Source organism: Pinus tabuliformis, chromosome 9 (assembly GCF_031772625.1).
Source record: "Pinus tabuliformis cultivar Carrire ecotype Pingquan chromosome 9, CPIR1, whole genome shotgun sequence".
Classification (NCBI taxonomy): domain Eukaryota; kingdom Viridiplantae; phylum Streptophyta; class Pinopsida; order Pinales; family Pinaceae; genus Pinus; species Pinus tabuliformis.
Window position 1 is genome coordinate 581,218,816 of NC_142307.1, and position 25,851 is coordinate 581,244,666.

Genomic DNA, 25,851 nt, shown 5'->3' on the forward strand with positions numbered 1-25,851 from the left:
AATCTAACAATAAACCTCGATCTGTCTGATCCAATTGTTTAAATTCTCCGCACTACATTCTCCATTATATGTGGGAAAATCAAACCTTACATCTAGCTTGAAAAATGGCTTCTTAGATGCATTCTTAGTATTCTTGTTAGAATGATGAGAAGAAGAAGAAGAAGAACTATCAGTAGAGGATGGAGAGGGAAGTTCAAGAGGCTCTCCTCTTCCACCTTCATGATTTACGGAGGCATGATCATCTGGTTCTTTCTTCTCATGCTTGATTATCTTCTCATATTCTGCAAACAACTTGTCAACTTTCTTTGCCATGGTGAAGAATATCTTGCAATAATTTTTCTCTTCCTCCTTTAGAGCTTCCTCATTTGCCATGTCTGACTTCGTGTTGCACACTCTGCTTCGGAATCAAAGGATTTGAGTTTCCCTTCTCCTCTTTGGAGCTTGTTCCTGGTTAACATTCACTCCTACAACTTGTATCAAGAAGACCTGCTCTGATACCAAACTTGATTCAGATCTTTTACTTCAAGGATTCATATAGAATTGAATATAAAAGATAATGTAACCAAGTAACATAAACACATGAAATAAATGAAAATCAAAAGAAACCATGAGACCAAAGGCACAAGACAATTTGATAACGGAGTTCACCCAATGCGGACTACGTCTTCGGGCCCTACTCAATGTGGGGAGGCCTCTTTCATTAAATGACAACATAAATAAATTACTAGTAATTACAAATTGACACCTTATACCTCCACTTCCAGGGATGGCCTAAAAATGTAGACCTCTGCTAGAGGAATGGGTTGCATGGTTGGATTCTTGGTGAAAAATCGTGAAAAATGACTATAAATTTGATCCCTTTCTGACACTAGCACTTCTGTACCCCTAAGGAATCTTTTTAGCATAAGAAAGATACCTTTGCGTCAAGGTTCCTCACCTAGAACCCAACATCAGGGTATGCCCTCCTAGTTCCGCTTGCTATTCCACTGGTCATATCTCCACTCTCCTCTTTCTGCCCCCCACCCTCCCCACTTTGGGAATTTTATATGGGTTTATGTAGTGTTCGGGCAATGAAACTTCCAACAAAGGCCTAACAGCCTGTTGGTTGACAACATTAAAATAAAATTTTTGTGGTTGGGAGGTCCCAGGTTCCAAACCACAAGACCCCTGTTATGGCATAATTATTATTATTATTGGTGTGTGGTTACATTGGTTATGAGGCCGCCCGTTTTGGCGGGCCGACGTACTAGGCCGAGCGGGTTCAAATCTCGTTGGCCTCACACCATTGGCATGTGGTCGTTATATAGTGGTCGGGCGGGGTATGGGTCACCCACGGCCTCGACCCGTTATATTTTGTATTATATATATATATATATATATATATATACCATATGTTTGTTGGGTGGCGGGATTGGTGGCCAGCCACCTCTCTCTCTCTCTCTCTCTCTCTCTCTCTCTCTCTATATATATATATATATATATACAAGTTAAAAAACCCATCGGCTAAATTTGGGGTCACCGGCCGAATTAAAGAGGCAACAAATTCACCTGTTCTAGCCATCGGAATATGTGCACCAATAAGTGCCAAATTGTTTCCTCATTAGTGGTTGCCACTGGACCTAGGTTGGTCAATACTTTGACTAGCCATAACTTTTACATACGAACTCGAATTGAGGCGTCATTCATGCCGTTGTAAAGCTTACAACGAGATCTTCAATCTAACCTTGGTTCCACTTCAATCCAGTGACATTGATTTTTGAGCTTTTCCAAAGCTACTTTTGAATTCTGAGCGTTTCTGGAGCCACCTGGATCATCTGCCGTCGAAAATACTTATTTTTGAGGAATTCTCAAATTTTTCATTAAACCCATTTTTTATTAACTCAAAAATAATTATTTTGAACTAATTTTCTCAAAAAAATGACTTTGACTCAACCACTAAGGCCCAAGAGTCTATTTTTTTTTGAAATTTCTAATATTCCCTTGGTGGGGGACCTCCAAAAGTTAATTTCATCAAGACCCACGATTTTTTCCACTTGGAAATTTTAATTTCTCTAAGATTTTAATTTTTTGACTCTAATTCATTAATTTTTTGGCTTAGGATTTTTTTTTTTTTTTTTTTTAATATTGGTAGGACTCTCATTTTCGATTTTACATGTCCATTATTCACCCCGCAACGGGGGGAGGGTAATACAGGATTCGAACCCAATATCTTTGGTTCGGTGAGACTTCATTCCACGGCCATCGCCACTTGAGCTACCCCAAGCGGACTTTGCCAGGAAAATTAATTAATCGACACTTGAGGGGATTAATTATTTTTCCACCCTCAAATATTTTAGTCATGGTGTCTAAGTATGAGGGACTATGCATTGAAATATTTTTTACATAAGATTTTACAAATTAAACCCTCAAAGGGGGAATACCCGTTCGTTACAGATTCTCAAATAACTTACCCAATTCTGCGACACAATATGATATAGTAGACTAAGTGACTTGTAATAAAATAATTTAGCCATTTATTTTAAATTATTCCCAAATCACTTTTACAATAGACTCAACTAAAACACTAGGACTCACCTAAGACGTTGACAATAAATTGCATCCTAGATTTGGGGTGAGTTTGGAGGGAAAAACTCTGTCAATTAGCCGTGTTTAGAAACATATATAAATAAGTGAGACGAAAAATATCCTAGGATGAAATTTGTTACCAAAATAATAGGATTACCTAGGTTGTTACATACATACATGGTCTTACTAGCATCATTTACATTACAAATTTTGTAGAATGGGTTTATAATGACTCAAAATTTTGATGGCTAATGATCTTGATCCTTTGAAAAATATGGTACAACTGCTTCCTTGGAAGTTTGAAAAAATGTGTGCAACAAGTCCAATATCTAGGTTACATCATTGATGAACAAGGCATGCATGTGGATCTGGCTAAGATCCAATTCATCTAGAATTGGCTAGCCCCAACCACTCTAATAGAGATTCACAACTTTTTGGGCCTTGCCAATTTTTATCAGAGGTTCATATTTGGATTCTCTCATATCACCTTGTATTTGAGTCAAGTTACCAAAGGCGGAGAAAAATAAAAGTTTTTCTAGTTTGAGTCCCAACATAAGGCATTCATGAGCTGAAGCAACGCCTTTTCTCTGCACCAGTACTCACATCGACAAACCTACAACAACCATTTGAATTGAGATAGACGTCTCCGACTATGCTATTGGTGTCGTTCTCACCCAGCAAGGGCATCTGGTGGCCTATTACAGAGAGACACTTTTCGACACAATTCAGAAATACCCCACCTAAAATTAAGAAATGTATTCCATCATGCAAGTTTGTCGGCAATGGAAACATTACATTCTACGGAAAGAGATGGTCATCCACACAGATCACTGGCCCCTCCAGTCACTGACCCCTCTAGTCACTAACCCCTCCAGTTTATACAGACACAAGTGAAGTTGCAGAACGATCACCATCAGAAGTGGTCCACATATCTGCAACAATTCCATTTGAACATTAAATACACAAAGCGAAACACCAATCACGTTGAAAAATACCTCAATCGGCCCATGATTGCAGCACTGACCACTGTTATCAACTCTTATGGCCACGAGACCTCTAGATTGATACAACTATATAAAAATGATTCATAGTTCGCCACCACATACAAGATGCTAGTGGATGGCAAGCAAGTTTCAGACTTCTACCTCCAAGATGCATTATTATGCTACCTAGGCCACCTTTTTGTTCCTTCAAGTGAGTGTGCCAAGATGATTTGGAAGGCGCACTACAGTCAGGTCGCATGACACTTTGGTGTGGACAAAGTTGTGGCAGTACTACAAAAGTATTTTTATTGGCCAAAAATATGACACGATTTTGGAAAATATATCAGATCCTACACTGCATGTGCCATCGCCAAGCCAACCATCAACAAGAAAGGCTTGTACAACTACACTCCTATATCTACTCCCAACCAACCTTGGGAATCCATCTCCATGGACTATCTATCTGGCCTCCCTTCTACCAAGCTTGGTAATGACTGTGTATTTGTGACTGTGGACATATTTTCTAAGATGGTTGTATTGGAGACCTGCAAGAAGAGTATCATAGCATAGGACACTGCCAAACTCTTCTTTAAATGAGTATGGTTACATTTTGGGATCCCATAAACCATTATATCAGATTGGTATATCAGGTTCCTAAGCACATTCTGGTCAAACCTCTGGTCATTATTAAACACCAAACTCACCAAGTCGATTGCATTCCATGCCCAAATTGAGGGCTAGACCAAGGTCGTCAACAGGATGATCATGCCATACTAAGAATGTACAACTCCAAGCATCCACGAACATTGGATGAGATCCTTCTGTGTAGTACAACTATAATAGATCTCTCCATAGCTCGACATGTTGCAACCCCTTTCAAGTGGGCATGGGATTTCAACCATTGTGTCTGATTGATATTGTCATGCCTCAGCCACACAGGTAGAATCCACACATGTACAATTTGAGGTTGATAAAGCAACCAGGTTTATTGAACGCATCCAGCACATCTTCCAGCAGGTTCACAACATATTGGATAAATCCAATGCCAAGTACGAACAACAACATGATCAACATCGTGTGCTACATAAGTTTCAGGTGGGTGACAAAGTTTGGTTGCATTTGTAGAAATAATGCCTTGTCGGAGCCCATCAGAAGCTTTGAACATCCAATACGGGCCTCACACCATCACCAAGGCTATGGGAGACAACACTTTCAAGCTTAGCATTCCCCCATTCCTTGGCCTGCACCTAGTGTTCAATGTGGACCGCCTTAGGCCATACTTTCCACCATTGTTGGAACATCAAACATTGTCGAACAACTAACACCAACATAGCTCAACCCATATTGCATGGAATAGGCCACAACCGATCAGATCATGGATACACAGATAAAGAACACTTGCCAACAGAGGATCCAACTATATTGGGTTGTCAAAGCTGGCCAACTCCTGCACCAAGGCGAGTGGCTCACCAAGGACCAAGTTCAATAAATGTTTCCCCATATCATGGAGGCACTAAACACAATAAGGACCATTACTTCCTAAAGGGGGAGGACTGATGTAGGTGGATAGTGGTGGCCACCCACCTATTCCACCTAGACCCCCAACAATGTTTCTTTTAGTTTCCTTAATTGTAGCACAATTTTACTATTTTTAGTAGTTTTTTGGGTCCTAAAATTTTGGGCAATTTTGAGGCCCTAAATGATGTTATTTTGGAAAATGGGTAGACCCATAGCTTGCTACAAGGGTTTTCTATTGAAAGTTGTTTTCCTTATATATATCTTTCTAGAAAGGTATCGTACGTGTCAAACAAAGATCCTATGCCAAAGTTACGACCCGAGGAAGTTGATGTACCAACTAACCCCAACGAGGCCCACAAAATTTTTGCGCTTCATCTCCTAGGGTTAGGTTTCTTGATGCCTAAGGTTTCCCATTATTTCTAAATAATTAAAAGGCCTTCGAGCCTCATTGTAACACAATTCAAAAGGCATGTATCCATCACATCTCTTCTCAGAGATAACTTACCATCGCCCAAGCTAGTTTATTTCCATTATGCATGTAAATAGTTTTTAGTGAAAATCAAAAAGAGAATATTGCTTTAAGCGATGACAAGTTACCTGTTGTCAAATGTCAAAGAATAATGGAAATGAAGACACCATATGGAGGTGTCAAAACATGTGCAAGGCTATTATATATGTACCAAACCTAATGAAAATATTACTGTCGGTCAATAAAATTACAGATGACCATTTCAAGATTGAATCTGATGAAAATACATGCCTCATAAAGGACAACAGGAAGCGAGATTAGTTGTAGAATGTATTGAAGAAGGTGGTCCCAACAAATTTGCTCCTTGCATTTTTAAAAAATATTTTGTCCATACTTCACAGTTTGCCTCCAATTCAACAGAAGATAGTTGTATTTTGAAGCTTGCATTTTCAGCAAGTAACATAGAGATAAAATTTCCAAAAAAGGTTCATTGCGATCAAGCATGCAATAGAAATTAGTGCACAGTGACCTTTGTGGTCCCATGAGAACTCCAGAAATATAAAGTTGAAAGTATTTCAACATATATTGATGACTTTTCTAGAAAAAACTAGGTCTTCTTTCTCAAGTACAAGTTAATTGCTATTGAAATAATCAAGGAATTCAAGTCTATGACTGGAAGGAAAAGTAGAAAGAAGAGTAAGGATTTCAAGATAGAGAATATGGAAGAATACAAATCTAATAATTTTTTCAAGTATTACAGAACTCATGATATTGATAGAAAACTTACTTCCCCATATGCTCCACATTGAAACAATGTTGCAGAGCCGAAAAATAGGACCTTGTGGAGATGACCAAGAGCATGGGCTAAGATTTCTCAAAAAAATAGGTTGAAGCAATCCATACAACCGTGTACCTCTTGAACAAAATCCACATTAAGGATAGCATAAACAACACATCTAAAAGGAAATGGAGTGGTAGTAAGCCACAAATAAATCATCTCAGGATCTTTGGTTGTGATGTGTATGAACCTATGCCAAATGCTTAACCTAGAAGACAAAGATCATAAATATATTTATAGAGTACAATGAAGATTTCAAGACTAGGCTCTTTGAATTAGAAGAGAAAGACATAATATTCAATAAAGATGAGGTCTTTGATGAAGATAACATACAAAAATAATCAGATGAAATTACCATGCCATAGCTTGTAGAAGACAAGCATGACATTAAAAATGTTCGAAAAGAAAATAAAAGTAGTATAAGAAATGAAGACAAGACTAGGCCAACAGAAAGTGATAATTAAAGATAGTGCCAACAAGGCAAATCATAATAAATCATCTCTAAAGTTCAAGAAAATAACAAAGAGTATCTACAAAAAAATGATGGATTCAAAGATACAGGGGTCCGGGTTGTCTTAGACCAATGAAAAGGACAGAAAGTCGAGAAGTCAAAAACAAACAACTTTAGATCAAAGAAATCCTGCTTTGATTTGTGTAATGTACATTTGTATATGAATAATATAGTATTAAAATATAAATATAATATATAATTTATATTTAATAGCTTGTGGTGTTGTTCTTTAGGGGTAATTTGGCATGGTTGTTGTGACAATGATCCATGTTCAAACCATGTCGGGCAAGCTCCCTTCATGTATGAGAAGACTGAATGTAGCCATTATCAATGTTCAAACCTTCACGGGCAAGCTCCCTTCATGTATGAGAAAACTGAATGTGGTTATTGCTATTGATGTAATCTTTGGAAATTATTGTAAAATATGTCATTATTCACTTAGTTGTGAGAGGAGACTATGGATAGATTATTTTCATCATCAGAGACATTCTAGTGTACATATGCAATACAAAGCGATTACTGGTAATGCCAGAGGAAAGTAACAGAAATAGATTAAACCGATTTTTTAATTTCAGATATTGCAGCATAAATAGTATTTTTTGAGGAGATCCCAAAAGAAACCGTAATTTTCAATGAGGTTTGACAGGAAATTGAGAGCGGGTTCCTTTTACTGCACCCACCAATAAATCAGGAAGTTGTCACTTAGAAAATATAGAGTAGGAGAGGTGGGCAGGAAAGGATTCAGAACCGATGAAGAAAATTTAGAGCCGGTTTTTTACCATCCAACTCACCGTATTCAATGAGAGGTTGACAAGAAAGGATTCAGAATCGATGCAGAAAATTTATAGCCAATTATTTTATCCTCAATCTCAACATATTCAAAGAGAGGCCGAGAGGAAAGGATTCAAAACCTATACAAAAAATTTAGAGCCAATTGTTTTACCCTCCATCTCAACGTATATAGAGGTTTGAAGAAAAACATTTACAATAAGCTTCAACATTCTAGACTACTCCCAGTTGTGTTTCTGCCTCAAGTAATTGCACCCATAAACCTCTACGGAAATTTGGGGAAGTTCTTTTAAATTTGGAGGTCCTAAAAGGATCCAATGGAAATAGAAAAGTTTAGAGGGGTTGAGTTTTTAAATTTTTCGTTCGTCGACTTTTGTGATAATTTTTCAAATCTTGTGTTGTAAATCTTGTTCAACCCATTGTATTTTTTTTGGCGAAGTGGTCATAGGTTTTAATGCAACAATTAGTTATGTACATGTTTATAAATCAAATTGTAAAGATTGAATATATGGTCTCTTCATTCAAAAAAAGATCAATACTATAGACCTTATAATGTGAAATTGATATCGAACGAGTGGATTCATAACATCAAATATCGAGGAAATTGAGGATGTAGCTTGAATTTTCTTAGGAATGATGTTTAAGTTGTGCAGAACTTGTTACTCCAAACATACATAACACAATTTACTTTAATGTGTTGGAATTTATATGAAGCCCCTCTTTTCCAAGCATCTACAAATGATATTGTAATGTTAGGGATATGTGGATTATATTCTAATAGTGTATCCAACTATCATGGTTATGGTGTGCGGTAATCAGTGCATGTATTAGAATAGTTTAGGTCATTATGGACATGACTAAGTTTATTTTTGGGGAAAATTATCAATCCACTAATGAAAAGTAATCACATGGATCCACAAGAAGGCATTCTAGAGTACCTTTCTCTGTTATAGTCAATTTTGAAAGGGCCAAGCTTTTAGGTATGCAGTTTCTCATCTAGTTAAAGTCTGATTGAATATAGTCATGTAACAATCTATAAGCTAATATTTTGGCAATATATTGTTGGTTGAAATGGAAATAGCCTCATTTTGTAGTTGTTATTTGAATACTATGGTGATTTGGCATGCTTTTTTAACATTGCAATGGTTATATGTGTGTGTGTGTGTGTGTATTACTATGTTATGTGTTGAATACTTTACATGCTATGGCTTCTTTGTTTGAACAGTTCAATGTTATGAGTTGTCTCCATTCACCATGCTTGCATTGATTGGTTATTGTGCTGACCATGATCACAAACTCTTAGTGTGAGTTCATGCCCAATGGAAGCCTGCAAAAGCACCTTTACTATGATGGTGAGAAACCACATTTCCCAACTATTGCTTTTATGTTAGGCTCCATGAAAAAAAAAATTGTCTTTTGAACTGGTGAAGTTCAAACAAAAAAACTTAATTCCATGCTAATTAGCCACCAACATTCTTGCCATAAGTTTATGACGTCTATGGCAAAGAAAGGGCTTCAGAAGCATAAGTTATCACTCCTCAGAGTCAAATAGTTTCCAAGTAATAGATGATGTTAACTTCTTATCATTTCCACATTTAGATTGAAAATTAGGAGAGGCCCATCTAGATGCGATAGACACCACAGGTTCGCAAAGTTGGAGGTTATGTGAAATCGAGATATGCATCCTTCAACTTCACAACTTGGAGGTGCACATCCTGGTGTTCATATTGGACCTAGGTTCATATGGGTTTGTGTTAGCATTCATATTGAATGCATCTAGTGTGAGCTTGCACATAAATGGAACAAAATCACACACATAATTTGATGGGAAACCCATGCCCTCAACTGGGTTGCAGGATGTGATTTTCAATAATTCTTAATTGTAGTCAGAATATGGATTATGAATTGCTCATCTGTTGTTTGAAGAGATTTAATATTTCTCATATAATTGGTCCATTTGCCTCTATAGGTCAATTAGGGGTAGGGTGGGTTTTGTTATGGTCGTCATCAGGGTATGATTCCTTAAAAAATTGGTTGTTGTGCCTATGCAAGGTGGGCCATCATCAACAGTTGAGCCATCATGACTGTTAAGTTAGGTTGGGTGGTCATATGCTCCACAATGTAAACAACATCACACCTCTTGATAGGTGGTGAATGTTCATCACTTAAGGATTAAAGAAGCACTAAAGTCTTTCATTATTATAATATTTTCGTGTTTAGCAAGGAAGAAATATGAAGTGCATAATATACATACTATGGCTTATAGATGAAGTGCAGTTTGTGATGGACTTCTAGTTTAGTTCTTGTAGAAAACTTGATAGTTTTATATGTCTCTTTCCAGGCATGGATTTAAGATTATTTAAGCGTGCATTTAATCTATACGAGCAAGAGAAATAGGCATGACCCATTGTGCAGAAGAGGAATTAGATGAGTTTTGGCAGTGATAAGTTCCTTATAAAACAGATGTTGTAAGTCCAATTTAAAATAAAGAATCATTTACTCTCTTATGCAATTCTTCCTTTATCCTGTGAAAGGGAGAATGATCTTGCTAATAAATCCATTAAGAACCAGCATAAATAAATATGGGATGAACTTGTTTGTTCCATCAAAGTGAATAACAACATTTTATTTATTTATTTATTATTATTTTTCTTTTCCTTTTTTATAAATGAAAAAACTAATAATTTCATTACTAAAAGATGTAACTGAAATCATTTCCTATGGAAAAATAAAAATACCAATTGATCCACGAATATGGAGCTTCACAACTTTGAAAATGATATAAGGTTGTAAGCTACTACATAACATCATGGATTTCAATGAAAGAAACCAGATATCCACTAGCTAAAATAAAATCAATCCGAGTAAGACAATCAATTTGGGTAAAAGTTATAAACATGAAGAAAATTGTTTGTAGGTCTTTAAGTAAAGAGATGATATATGGCCAAGGGTAGGACATGTTCGATCCATTGGAATCTTCTCATGCACTTATAACATATTCTGGTGCAAATTGCATACTATAATTAGTCCTTTTGGAGTTGTGGCACAATGTAGGCTATAGAGTCTATCTTGGAAAATGATCATATACATGGAGTTGAAAATGCATTTAGATTTTGAGTTTTAGATGTTTCATTTTTTCAACTGCCTGGCACATGGATTAAAGATTTTTTTTTGTATGTCCCATTAACTGAAATGCACCACAATTTGTTTCTTTATCCTTTGGATTTCAAGTCTGTAAATCTATTACTAGAAGTGAAGAATTTGAATTTTGTGATGAAACCTTACATGTGAGATAAGCATGCATAGAGTAGTGGAACGATCTCAACAAATGCACTAGAATGAGCCAAGAGGGCATGTGTGCATTGATTGAAGGTAAACGGTATGTTGTTTGACCAAACAGACAGAAGATATAGGTGTATGGCACATGCCCTTATGGATATGCATGAAGATATGTGCTGGTGAATTCCTTTGATTGATGATTTGACCATGTCTAAGGCTAAAAGATAGCAAGTGTCATATGTGCACCCTCCTAGGTGATATGTCCACATATGAACCAAGTTCCAACAAACTCCTCCATGAATGAAGGCTCAAAATATGTTCTAACTAGAAATTAAGTCCCCCTCATGAGTGTGTAAACATCCCAGGAACAATGAGAGGGCTCCATTTACGGATAAAACTATGGTCTCAAAGGTGAAACCTTGTGCTGCAAAAACATCAATGATCTTCATATTTGCAGACAAAATGACCTCTTCAAATGGATAGACACGAAAATAGGTATGAGCACCCCTTCAATTGGAAATAATATGATGGTCATTTGTCTTTATTATGCTTCAAAGGAATTTTAGAAATCTTTGCTACAATAATTGTTTTGGCATTGAATTGTTGTAGAGGTATGTGTAATACATGTTGCCTTTATTGATCTCCTTCAAATATTCCCCCGGATATTTCATAAAAAATCTGATTCAGATTTGAAGTACCAAAATATATGCTTATATGGCCAGACGTACTAGAATTTGTGTGTCCTACTCTCCCAATTATTTGGTCAGTAGATTCATACAATAACATCCATATCCAAGGTTTGAAACCACCTAGACATTGCCCCATAGTTCTGCAATGTATTTGTTGGAACTATGTTGTTTTGATAAGAAACTCATGCATAATTGTGTGTGAGACAGGTGCCTAACCACGAGCTATCAAAACAACTTCCTAAATATATTGTATACTCCCCGAGATCATCAAGGAGACTTCATTTAGTACCCTTAGGTGAAAGGCGGATTACTAAAAGGAAGAATGGCATGCCAGTGCACCTTTCAATCTTCACATGGGTGTAATATTCATCTTTGATTATCAATTTATAATTACTCCCTAAAATTATATCAATAGCAACCTTTGAAACCTTAAAAAATTGTGTATAATTTATGTAGGGTTGACCTGAAAATTTATCTAAGGGAAACTTTGTTTTAGATTGAGATCCCTTAATTATGGCGAACTTCATAATGTTATTGTCAGAAAGTAGTTAAAGGCATCAAAGTTACGAATGTCATTTGTTGTGTGCAACAGGGTATGCATTGTTGTTTTTCTTGGTTTCCATGCATTGAACTCATAAAAACCCATAAAAAACACAGGAACAACAGGCCTTAAATTCCTAAATGAAAGAATTGTAATTGAGTTGAACAAATCACCTGGATGAACCACCTTAGTAAAGGGTTCAAGAAAATGTAACTTATCATAATGCACCTTAAAGCAATGAAGAAATTTCAAAGCAAGAAAAATACCTTATTAGATAATATTAAGTAGCTACAATAATCTATTTGTACAATAGATCATAGAGAAATTGTAAGTCAACTATGATTCGTGATAGGTGTAGATCATTGGTAAATTGCAAGTCAGTAATGATTTATGATAGCTATAGATATTTGCAAAACTTTTCAATGTACAATACACTAAGAAACATCATCGACAGACACACATTTGACAACTTTACAACCAACATATTACAATCCAATATATTAGGAACTACAGCCTGTGAGATAAAATATTTTTGGTAAAGAATATATAGATGAAGTCACTTCAAAATTAGAAAGAAGAGAGCCTAACATCGATGTGCATGAACTAGTTCATATTATTAAACTGTCAACCCACATATTATTGAAGTGTGCAGAAAACATTGAATAGAAGATGTAAAAGAACTCTCATTTTTACCAACAACCGTAGATAAACTAGTTCGCTCCAACCAGCAAGGATAGTGTGTGGTCTCGAAAGTAAAAACACCATTATTCAAATATACATGTCACATGAGGATTGTAAGCCTTTGCCGGAAATAATAGTTATGAGGTGACAAATAACATTGAAATGATTGAGAATCGAATTAGATACAAAAAAAGAACATGTAACAACACTATAATGAACTCGCAATGAGTACTAAATTGAAATGAAACTAAAACTAGTTACAAAGAAACAAATATAGCACCAATAATTTTCAATAAATCATGCGCAAATAATTTACATTCAATAATTAACCTACAATTTCTATATCATAAAGATAGTATATAAGCTCTTTCGAAGGCTTAAGAATAACAGTAGTCTTAATCAAAATGAAATAAGTTATGACTTGATATTCATATTAACAAAAGGAAGCATTATGCAATTATAAGATTCAACAACTTATAAAATTGGTTGCTTTAGTTCCTAATATATTTCTTTGATGTGTACTCAAACAAAGGAAGAGGTACAAACAAAATTGCAACAATATTGGTGAGGGAAGAGGTGCAAACAAAATTGCAATATGTTGCATTCACTACTATCGAAAATTGGATGGAATGAAGCACACTGCATCTTTTGTTTTTTACATTGGATTTGAAGCAATGGTATCGAACAAGAAACTATGCATATATATAGAGTGAGCAATGGAAATGACAACACCAGTTTGTATATATGAAAGTACCAAGACGAGAATGGCAAGACTGCCAATCCAACCAAAGCATTCTTACTGTATCTCTTTTATGAACATGTATAAGCAATTCCAGGAAGGCCTTCAGATTTTTGAGAAGGTCATAGTTGGTTGTAGACGATGCAGAAGGAAGAATGGGCACAGAAGGTGTCTGACCTTTATGTTAAGAAGAGAAACTTGTTGGCCATGTATCTCTTTACAATATCCATATAGTAGGGAAAAGTATTCGCTATTCATCTTGATAGTTTGAAAGAGGGGGGAAATAAGAGTCGTTGAATTAGTTAAATGCCATAAGTGGAAATCATAATTTTTTTAGTATAAGTAAAGGAAAGTGTAAAAATTGATGAAATGTAAAAAGTAATACAAGGATAGCAAGTTGTAGAGGAGGAGGATTTTATTTATTTGAGAAAGGAAAAACATATTGAAAATGCAAGTGAGATTTGTAGCAATTATTTGTAAAAGAAAGCAAGTATGTTTCCTCACACTAAAATGGAAGTATAGGGGTGGTTAAGTAGCGTAGATCGTGGATGGATAGAAAATAAGAAACCATGCTAAGAAGGGTGAGGGGTAACTAAGTCAAAATTATACTTATTTAAATAGTATCGGAAGGCATTCGATGCAACGATCACACTGTAGTTGTTTGTATAGACTTTGAAGTTAAGATGGACTCCTCTTATTTCCTACGTTTAACGTAAGCATTGCCTTGCGTGCGGGAGTAGCAGCTGAAGGGAAATAGTGGAGAGATGCAGAGGTCAACCAAGGTTTTGACTCTAGAGATGGTAGTGAATGTTAAGCCTTCCCTGTTTGTGTTTCCAATGTCCATTATCACCTTTTGTAATGTCATTCCTTGTGATTTATGTATTGTTAAGCCCTGTGCCATTCAAAGGGGAATTTGCTTATGAGAACCTTGTGTTATATGGGGGAGTGGAACATAAGTTGGGTTGAAGGCATCCCATGGTGAGCCTTTGTATTGGAAGAAGTCAACAACAACAAATGATGGAAACTCAGGGGGTTTTGATCCAGGTGCATAGAAAATGGAAACAACTTTTCCAAGGGCTCCATTAACAAGACAACTTCAACCCACAAGTTACATGTGAGGAAAACATGTTGTTCATTGCAAATAAGAACTTTTGCATCCAACTGTTCATCTTCTTCTTATGTAGAAATAGGGTGGTGGTTCCTTTTCTCTACATAACATTGTGCAATTGACATGTTCAAGTTTTTTAGCATATGACTGTTATGTAATGTGACAATTTGGTTGGTTGGATATAAGTGTGTTGAATTTTTGAATTCTTGGTGGTCATCCATTGACAAAAAGGAGTTTTTCCTTGACATGAGGAGGTTCGAATCCTTAATAGTAGGTTTTGCATTCCTGAAATTTTTAAGTAGCTAGTGAAATGCAACTTAAGCAGGGTTTCCCCTTGTTGATGAAAGATGGTAAGATAGTGTGATGATTGTGTCAAAGTTGCATCAAAGGGAATTTCCATTGTAAGTGTCGACATACATGGGGATGTCTTTTACAAGAGGAAATTTCCTAAGATCACCAACGAGGATGACGTATCGATTGTCGAAGGCATGTTCCGATGCAAAGGAAATTCCTCCCTTAAACGACCATCTATGCTTGGAAGAAGTTTAGGCTCAATAAAGCTCGTCTCATCGATTGGAATGTATTTTACATGACAAAGTTGTTATTGGAGATGTAGAAGTGGTTACCCCTCAAGAGGATGCATTGAAATTATAGGAATGCAGAGGGAAGAGTGGATTGTAAGTGCATTTATGTTAAATGCCACAACACCTGTTGGAACGAGTAAGAGAAATGGGTTTGAATGGGGGTACATTCGACAAGGAATCTATCTTTTAGGAAATCAATTAAGAAACACTTCCCCATGCCAACAGTACCTTGGATGATCATTCTAAGTGGTGCAATGGAGGAAGTCATTCTGAAGTGGGTGAGGACAATGTTGAGAGAAACTTTGGTTGGTGGGTGACAACGAGTTAAGGGAGCGGGGAAGTAGAGAGGGGGTAGAATGGATTTGGGTGGAAGAGAAATTGAACTATATGAAACTGATGGTTCTCTCTTGCAAAGTGGAAAGGATAGTAGTATGGGCCCAACTGTGGTTTGAGTCAAAGCCACAATGCCCAACCATGTGAAATTCATCAACTTCCATGTTGTTCCCTGGGTGCAGTTGAGAAAGGAATCACCATTCATCCATGTCTATGGAGTTGGGGGGAGGGTGTAGCATGAGTGGTGCTGAGATCAAAGCAAGGGGAAAGAGGGCCTTCAGGGACATGGTGGACATGCCATGCAACATATGCGCTTATTTTAAGTTCCCAATGCAAAATGATTTCTTCATTAGTGGAGCCAACGTTCTATGGGAGTGTGTGAAAATGGAAGTATAGAAGTAGTTCACTCCAATAGAAATAAGTGTAGCAGGCATCAACAAGAAAAGGGATGGAATTATCTCGGGGCAGGACATGAACAATATTGGGAGGGTTTATGTGCTTCCACTGGTTCTGTTTTCGACGAGTAGAGAAAAGCCAAGAACATGCAACTTTAAGAAGAGGTAGTGCTTCTAGTGAAGGAGGTTTATCCATGTATGCTACAATGAAGGACGGTGTTGGGAGGGGGGCACCTCAACCATGAGAAACACGTCTAAAAATAGTTTCACTAACATTGAGTGAAACAAATGAGTGGTTGCAGAGTGAAAGGGGAGGTTTTTGCAACATGTGGCATGTCTATTGTGCACCTATGTCCTTATCAAAAACTATTTTTGTTAATATCTTTTGTAACACATTAACAACAAGTGCTTTAGGATGCATGTTTTGTGAGAGACGTGACAAAATTTGGCAATAAATTTCCTATTTTGTCTATGATTTCACCGCATATTTTGAGATGTAGCTAAGAACAACATGTCAAGACAAAACCGCTTGGTAGACGATGTTTTCTCTCCATATGGAAAACATGTTATAGTTTTGAACAATTAACCTATTGTTATTACAGGTCAGCACGTATGTCTTTCATCCATTGTCATCAATCAATAAGGAAGATGTGGGATGCAAATCCCATTGAGCTACATAGTTGTTAAGGGAATAAGTCCCCTAGGGCTTTGGGTCAGAACCCTAGCAGAGCAAGAGTAATCTACAGCAAGAAACAAGCATTCAACTCAGGCAACATGCTTAAACAAACTAACTATGCAAGGATGAACATACCCGGATGTCCTTCGTTTGGGTAGTTCCAGCCAGGGTTCAAACCCTCTACAACTCCTGATGATTTTCGAATCTGCAAATCAACCAATTCGAATACACATAGTAGCATATAAATAAAGCATTGTAGTGAAATCCACTTTATATCATATAAGTAGATGGTTAGTTACACATCAAAATAGTCATTCATATATAAACCATAACAAAACATCAGATGCATAAACAAAGTCGATATCAGGAACAAGACATCGTTTCTTTTTATTGTAGAAAACTATAATAAAACATGGAAAGAGTTCACCTGAGTATTCCTCTTCCGGCTCCAAGCGGAACCATCCTCCAGGTCCGTCTAGTCCCAATCTTCAACAACCTCCTTCCATAACCAATACCATGATATCTCCAAGCATGTGAGAGAACATCAACACTCAAGGAAACAAGGGTTTCCTGAACTTGGGGAAGTGCTTGAAGCATAGGGATACTTCAGACTTGATCATGGGATAATCTAAGTATAGTAATTCTATCATTTTTCTCCTCCTTAAGGCCTTCCTATTGAAGTCTTTTTATACTTCTCCCAACTTAGTTTTTTAGTTGGGAAACAGTTGGGAACAGTTGGGCCACGGGCACTAGGAGGTAATCAACAGGTAAGACCCGTGATCTCCGCCCACAGTTAAGGAAATTTAATTTTTTTAAGTGTTCTAACAAATATACACGGGTTGGGTATAGAATGACCCGTGTGTACACACTTTTAACATAGGGAAAAGTAGCGTATAGGGAGTAAAACACTATTTTTTAAAATATTTGGACCAAGTCTGGAAGGAGGAGTTGCCCTAGGCCATAAACCAAGCATCAAAAATACCAAGGGTAATATTTGGAGCTATAACAATAGTGACAAGTAAGAGTAGGAACTTTCTTGCGAAGACAGGATCAGGGATGAAATTTTGTATGTCGGTGAACACAATTAACAAGTTATTGTAGCGGCTACAACCACCCTCCAAAATTTTGCCTTTGATTCATTTTGGAGCCTCCCTCCTCGAAATCTTAGCAACCATCTTGTATTGCTCATGTACTTGTGTTTCAGTTGTTTTTATCTTTCTCTTAATAGATTGTGTTCACTTACTTGTTATGTTGACTAACCATAAGCTGGCCCATCACTTGGTTCACATCCAACCTTTGTGTTGTCTGGGAAAATTGCACAATCCTAGAGGGTAGCTACCTTGCACTCAGGAATTGCACAGAGCAGCCCAGCAGCTGCCTTGAACTCAGAAATTGCGCAGAGTAGGCCAGCAGCCTTGCTTTGGAAAATTGCGTAGAACTTGAGAGATAGCTAGAGCCACTCAGCCCAGAAACAACAAAGAAGCTTCCCTTCAGTGGTTGTCCATTGCATGTGCTGGTAGGTTGTCGGGTTCCCTCTAGAACAACACAATTGTTCCTTGCATGCATGGAAACTTTTACTTAAAAAGAAAAAAAGAAAAAAAACGAAAAGTGAAAAAACATCCCTAGATTTTAGGGATCTATTTTTAGCACTTAGAGTTACATGCAATGTTGATTTTAGAAACTTCCCACAAAGTGTCACTCTTTCAGTATTTGTGGCATGCACGTCATAAACCCTAAATCTAACAATTCTATTTAATGGACACCCCAGATCTCATTCTTCACATTCAATATTGGAGCTCTGGCATTCCCGAGGCATCTAGGAACCTTTTACACAACTTTTCTAGGTAAGTTTTCCTTTTCATGTCTTTTGCCGCTTTTTTTGTCGCTTTTTATTTCTTGGCTTGTGTGAGTGTTGTTTTCCTTGTTTTATTGAACGACCGCTAGAGTTTCAATGAATTTTAACTTGTAGAAGTGTCGTTTCTAGTTTTGCATTGCATTTCCTTAGTGTCGCATGCATAACCTTGTGTATGTAGTAACAGTCGTCGTTATGGTGACTCTCTTCATGAACTTCGTCGTTTTTCCATTTGACTGATTTATGAACTTTCTTGGATTGCATGCATGTCTATTCGCTCAGATCTGCACCATCTTTGCATGCTCATTCATTCCCTCTCGTTTTCAGGTTTCCCTTGGGTATATTTGGGCTACCTTGGCCTAGATCTTGGTTCTCTCAACATGCACTATGCATTCCTGGAAGTCAAGGCTCTACCTTGACTCTAGGAATTGCACAAAGGCTACTTGACACTGACTCTCAACTGTTCTCTGTGAAATTCTGGGAGACGGTGCCCAGTCCTACCCATTGGGACTGCAAAATGTGCAGTTCCAACCAGCAACCTAGCTAGACTGAACTGTGCATTGCGTAGTTTCAGTCCATATTTAGCCTCTTTGGACTACGAATTACGCAGATCCAGTCAACAGTAGGCCTCACTTGCAGTTGGGACTGCGCAATGTGTAGTTCCAGCTAACAGTCTCCTAGCCTCTCAAAGTCAATGTTGTGCAATCTTGCCCAACCATCACCTAGTTTACTGCATGATTGATTCCCGAGTTGATTTATGTGTTTTAGCTAACATTGGCTTGCCGTGAGTGTCTTCTCTATCTCCAGGTACAACAGGTGTTGAGTAGATTCTCAACAGTACAGGTAATATGGCCTCCAAGAGAGATGGATTAAATGACACAAATGAAAGCCATATTGGAGATGTGGTTGAATAGGTGTCTATGAGCTTGCCCGTTTATGCAGACACATTCTGTTCGTCGAGAAATACATCAAGATCACATGGCAAGACATCAACACTATATTTGCAGACAATTTTGAGGAGAATCTAGAGGATCGTCATGTCTATGTCAACATTCATAACTCAGGATTCTACAAGGTTGCATGTAGATTTGCCACCTTCCTGTGTGCAGACATTATCCACTAGATTATCTCACACACTAATGTTGAGACGATGATACTGAGCATTGTTAATGGAATTGAGCTTGTTACCTTCAGGGCGGAGGATTATCAACATATGTATCTTTTTCCGCAACCACTGAACAGGATGGATGCACCGTTCTACACTCCCAACAATAGTGCAAACACAAGAGACATCTTGAAGTGTTGGGTGAGAGAGCCATCAAAGTTCAGGATGACACCCAACCAGATATACAAGACAAAGACACTTAAGAAGGCTTACCAACTCTTGGTCATCTTTGCATGTCGCTTGTATGGCCAAGGGAGTACGGAGACCTTCCCGCAGAGTTGGGTTGTTATGTTGGATCAACTGGAAAGTGAAGGAAAGCCTTTCAACTAGTCCGACATGTTGGCTCTTCGACTGAAAGTGCATGTATCGACTGCTCGAAGTCCACCCAAGGATTAGCAAGCGAGATTCTTCATGCCTGCCTACTTTCTCGATGCAATATGTGCCCGTCAATAGTTTCCTAGTGTGGGTTGGGCATGGACACCTTCAGAGAATGTTGTGAATGTTTATTACAAGTTGGTATCAGAGTGCAGCTACCGAAGAGTCATGGCTAAACTATCTAACCACTTCATTTCCCCTCTATACATGATGATATTTGAACAAGATCTGCCTTGCATATCTCAAGCAGCAATGGAGGCATTGTTGAACATCACAGATTGGTATGCCTCACCCGATGGCACCTTCATCATGATGTACATCGTGAAGAAGGCTTTGCATTTTTTGCCAAAGTTTGCCACGGACAAGCTGGTCATGTAGGAGGTTTCATACGACATCTCGACACAGTTATCAGTTGGATAGACTAGGAAGAAGAAGGCACCATGGCCTATGATTCCTTTGCAAATTGGGTTGTACACGATCCAAAGTTTGAAAGAAGTAGATGTCGAGGTCAAGGACTTCAAGAAGTTTAAGTTTGGCACCAAGATTTTCAATCTGTACGATCCGCATGGCTTATGCAAGGACCGATGTGTGAGAGTGTACTATCATTGGATCCACGGGGCATTTCATTGACCAGAGGAAGACCCTTCAAGATATTGCTATAAATCCTCTAGGCTCAATCAATCGATCGACATGGGAGTAGAGTGGCTAGCGGACCTCAAGGCAGCAACAACAATAGCAGCAACAAGCAGCAAACTTGTGCAAGACAAAGGCAAGAGGAATATTGTTGAAAGCGTAGAGGGAGACAAAAGTTACAAGTTTAAGGAATATCCACTTGTTGAGAGAGTATATTTGGAGATATAAGCAAAGAGGTGATAATGCGACAGGAGAGGAGTGCAAAAAATAAGAGAGAAGAAAAGAATGGAAGAGATAGAGAGGAAGTTGCAGGAAGTAGAGTAGAAGCTCAAAAATAACAAGAGTTGTGCAAAAGAGTGAAGGAAGCACAACAGGGACAGGAATAAGAACATGAACAAGAGGAAGTGCAAGGAAATCAAACAGCGCAAACTATGTTGATACAAGTTGAAGACTCAAATCCACCAGAAGCAGATGATGAATAGGGTGAGCAGCTGCAGGAACATGAGCTTGCTCAGTAGGATGAATCGGTAGTAGAACAGATGGACATGGAGATCAAGCAATCGAAATAGGATCAGGACACTGACCTCGTGCCAAAAGAAACTGAGGTCACCCCACAGGCTTCACCAACCCTAGCAGCAGAGCATGTCCCAAGTGAACAAGGGGATATCATTCTCCTTGAGGATGATCCGGGAATAGATGTGTACAGGCATGTAGAGCGTACATCCGGGATTAGCATGCATTACCTACACACTTTGAAGAATGGGTGATTATGTTAGATGTGCAAAGACATCCAGCTGCCTTGGCCAATGCTACAAAGGCTTATGCCAAAGCCACGAGCTCAAGTGTGAAGTTCTTGATAGCAAAAAATGAGCGCATGGCTAAGGAATTACATGCAGCCAGGAAAAGAGAGGAACAATCAACAGGATCTGCCAGAGCAGAGATGAAGAAAGTGATAGTTGTTGAAGTTTCATCTCTTCATACATTCATGCAGAGACTGTATGACAGGTTCATCACCATGCACAAGGCAGTTGTCCATCTACATGGTCATCAACAATGTTGCATCAAGATAGTGCACACACTCACAGATATACATGCCATTGTTGATCATGTACAAACATGGACAATGAGGTACAAGGGAACCCTGCTTCACTTGCACAAGATGATGAAGCCCTAGGTAGAGTTGTACAAAGCACGCATTTAGAGTCTGATCTGGAACTATGAGGAAATCCCGCCACTCATCACTAATGTCGAGGCTTCGTACACATGGTTATTCAGGAGTTTGGATTTCGTGGTGAGAAACTATGACACCTCCTCAATTAGAACACTCACCAAAGCCAAAGAGAAGAACCAAGTCCGACTGGATCTTGACGTGTAATTTCATCAGTTGATGCACATCGCCACCAGTGCAGATTTGCAGATCAGTGCAGAGAACATGGAGAGATATGTCGTTGGTCCGGTCGTGCTCAGGACTAAGCTGCGCATGTTACAGGATGAGTTTGACAGAGGTTCTAGATCAGTATACTCGGAAGCGATGGAGGCAAGAGTTCGTTTCCAGAAATACATCATCAAACAGTACGTGGACACCATTGCACAATACCAAGCTTGGCATCAGTTCGTCACTAAAGATCACGGAGAGGATGTTGACGAGCTGGTCTTTCTACAGCCGTCTGAGTCTTAGTGTTGTCTTATCTGGCTGACTCAAGCCTATTTTTGTCCCACATGGGTATATGTGGAAAATGTATTATTATTGTAAACATGATGTAAAGTGAAATTCCAAGTGTCATTAGTGGAATGCAAATAGTCATATGTAATGTAAAGAGTTATATGTAATGAAGTTGAAGAGTCATGAGGGTAGTCCAAGAGTCACAAAGGGGAATGTCAAGGGTCACCCCACCCTTTGTTATAAATAGAACCTCATAACTCATAGAAGAGGCTTTTGGGAGCCAAGATTTTGGCTAGGCATTGCTTAGAGAAGGCTTGGAGAGTATTGTGACGAGCCTTGGCTTCTCCACAGTGCAGAGCGAGTACATATCTTTGGAGGAGCACGCGATGTTGAATGTAATGTTCCACTATTGGGGCTAGTGGTTGTCAATGGTGTATGTATGGATGGAACTTTCACTTTATATAATATAACATAGCCAGCACATCTTCATGCATATGTTGTTATTGTAGTTCAACTATTCTGGTTACTTTAGCAATGTATGTTGTTTAACTTACGCATTTGTGTATGAACTATTTTGTATACGATTGTATGAATCTTGTTGAAGTCATGTTGTTGGTTTAACCCATCACTTTGGATTGTCAACTATTCTGCTTTCCATCTTGTGATGTCATTCAACTCATGTGTTCCTTTCAGGCTGTGTACTATTACAGGCTTCTAAGGGATACACTTATTTTCCCCCTCCATGTGTTAGAACCCCCATGCATCTCACTTGACTGGCAGCAAGGTCACACACTTGCTTCCAACAAATATATATTGCTTACCTTTGCACACTGTTGCAGTCAAGGCACAACTTTACTACCCACTGTTGGGACTCCTACTCCAAATAGTATGAGGTCTAGTTGGGACTTCTTATTGGGGAGATCCCCTGACATGTTGACAGGTCCAACACCGTCAACATAAGATCTTCATAGTCCTTAATGCACGAGGATGAAAATATTGGTTGTGTTGGGAAGATACATGGGTCATGCTCTGTAGAATGGTGTACATAAGGTTTAAGTTGTTGATCAAGTCAAGGGTTCCAAGCAAAAATTTGTTGATCTAAATAACACTTCGCTTGGTCAACTTTGACTTGGTAATCTCAGTTTAGGTTATCCATATCAAGTGTGTTTTCCAGCCAAAGGAAAACATGTATGTGCGCAAATCCCTATGTTTCCACTCATATCTGCAAAGATGAGAAAGGATAATTGTGAGGTGATTGTATATGTAGAATTAAAACCAAAGAAGAGAAGGATGGTTATATGAAGACCTACACCAATAGTATGTTGCATTGAATATTTTTTGTAAGACCTCTTCAAGGAATATTATGAATCGATAATGAATGTATTTCAATGCAAGATGTGAATTCTTTATTATATTATGGAATATCCATCGAGACAAATCGACTGAAGTAGAGGGGGGGTCGTCAGGCATGACCATGTGCAAGTCATGCCATTTGGTGTCAGTTGCACTGAGGGTGAACAAGAAAGTATAACTACCTATTTGTGTGATCATATTAGTGATTTCATACCTACTCTTGTTCCAAAAACAGTGTGTCTCCCTGAGGCCTGACCTGAAGTGCGTAATCTTCCCAGGAAGCACAGAATTAGGCATGTCATGGAGACATACATGAGGGTTTGAAATGATCACTGGAAAGTAATCCTAGAGGTTTATTTTCACAAAAACGACAAAATTTTCTCGGTTATGGTTCCACAAAATAAGGTTGTACAAGTAATAATGAAATCTCAGATGCTGGGAAAAACAATTATCATGGTAGTGCATGAGGTGCCAAGCATATTCTTGCAATTCAAATTTTCTAAGTTGTGGTTGAGCGATCATGGCAACCCTTGTGGGAAAGAGTTTGGGGAAGGCCATAGGGAAGACGCCTTCTATGGTGTATTCATTGACAACAAAGAGGGAAACAACGGGTAATATAATCAAAGTGGTGAAATCAGGATGGGAAGGGTGCAAATAGTTGCATATTTCTTCAATCTTAGTATTGGAATTCGGGAGCGTTGATACAAAAGAGGATGGTTGGAGGTATATTCGGGTGGGGGGTGCAAGAATGTCATGATCCAAAGCAGGAAGGCCAATTTTTGGGTCAAGAGAGGAGGGGGTGATGTGACAAAGGAGAGAAGAGATATCGGTAGGGTGAGTAAGCAAGGAAGATAGTGCAGCTTCGTACACATGGATATTCTTGTAGTAGGGATAATGTGCTAGCTTGTACTCCAAAGTTGCAACAATACGTGCTCTACTTACAAAGAACTCATATGCCTCATGGTCAGAGGCATGTATAGTAACAATTAAGATGTCCAAATCAGAATCTAAGCGTGGAAAGTTATTGGAAATAATAATTATGTCTCAAAGGAAACAAATAGTATGACCGATGTACTTGTATTGTCCACCACATGCATGGGTGAATTGCAAGATTGGGTTAACATGCACTATGAGCATTTCCTCTATTTTGGTTAGATCAACAAGGACAAACAGTTGGTTGTCAGGGTCCATGTTGTTTGCAAGGGAGAAGCAGTGGGTGGACTTTGTAGTTGCACACCATAAACAACAATTACTACCACGCAAGAACTTTGTTTTCATACTTGGGAACGTTTCCTTGCATGTGGAGCAAACATGAAAGGGAGAGAGGTTGTCTATCCTTTCATGGAATTTATGGTGTGCATGGCTAAGGGCGAGGTTGAATAGATTTTGGGGATGGGAGGGTGAAGCGGCATGGGTTGATGGTGGGGTGTGCAAGGTAGATGGGAAAGTAGGTGCAATGAAGGCAAGAAGGTGAAGGGAAGACATATCAGGAGTAGGAAATGTTGAAGGAGATGGGGTTGCAAGAGAAGTTTGGAGATGTTGGGGTGGAGAAACATTATCTGGGGGTAGATTTTGACACGATTGGGTGTTTAACCTAGCCATATATTTGAGACATATTTTTTTGTTGGAGGTGTCTATATTCTGTGCATATAGGAGTCTCATGCAAAAATTTCTTGAGGGTCTCTCAGAAGACTTTGGCATGTCCATCCAAATACAAACATGGGGACATGAATATCAGTGCACACATGAGTTGAGGGAGAGTAGAATTGAGCACAAAGAAATAATACATGGAGTGTCCATAAAAGGAAGAATGTAAAATGGAAGGGGGAGGAAGAACTATATATTCAAAGGAAAGGAAATAGGAGCAAGCGTTTTTTTTCTTTTCTTCTTTTTTTGCAAATTGTGAAAGAGTGTGTACATCCACATATTGTTGTGCAACAAAAAGCGGTGAAGAGGACATATACAAGGTAAAATTATAAATATTCAAGATGCATAATAACTAAATATCAATTAGATTTAAGCTAAAGAAGCAACAACCTTTTCTAACAAGTCAATGGTTTTTTTTGTTGCACAACACATACTTTAAAAGCTCATAAGAAAAGCAAGAAGAAC

General features: G+C 38.2%; 1 pseudogene; it reads left to right on the forward strand.

The window, feature by feature from the left end:
• The first annotated feature begins 21,492 nt into the window (after nucleotides 1–21,492).
• The window catches only part of LOC149149891 (transketolase, chloroplastic pseudogene), a 60,918-nt pseudogene continuing 56,559 nt past the window's right edge, over nucleotides 21,493–25,851 (forward strand).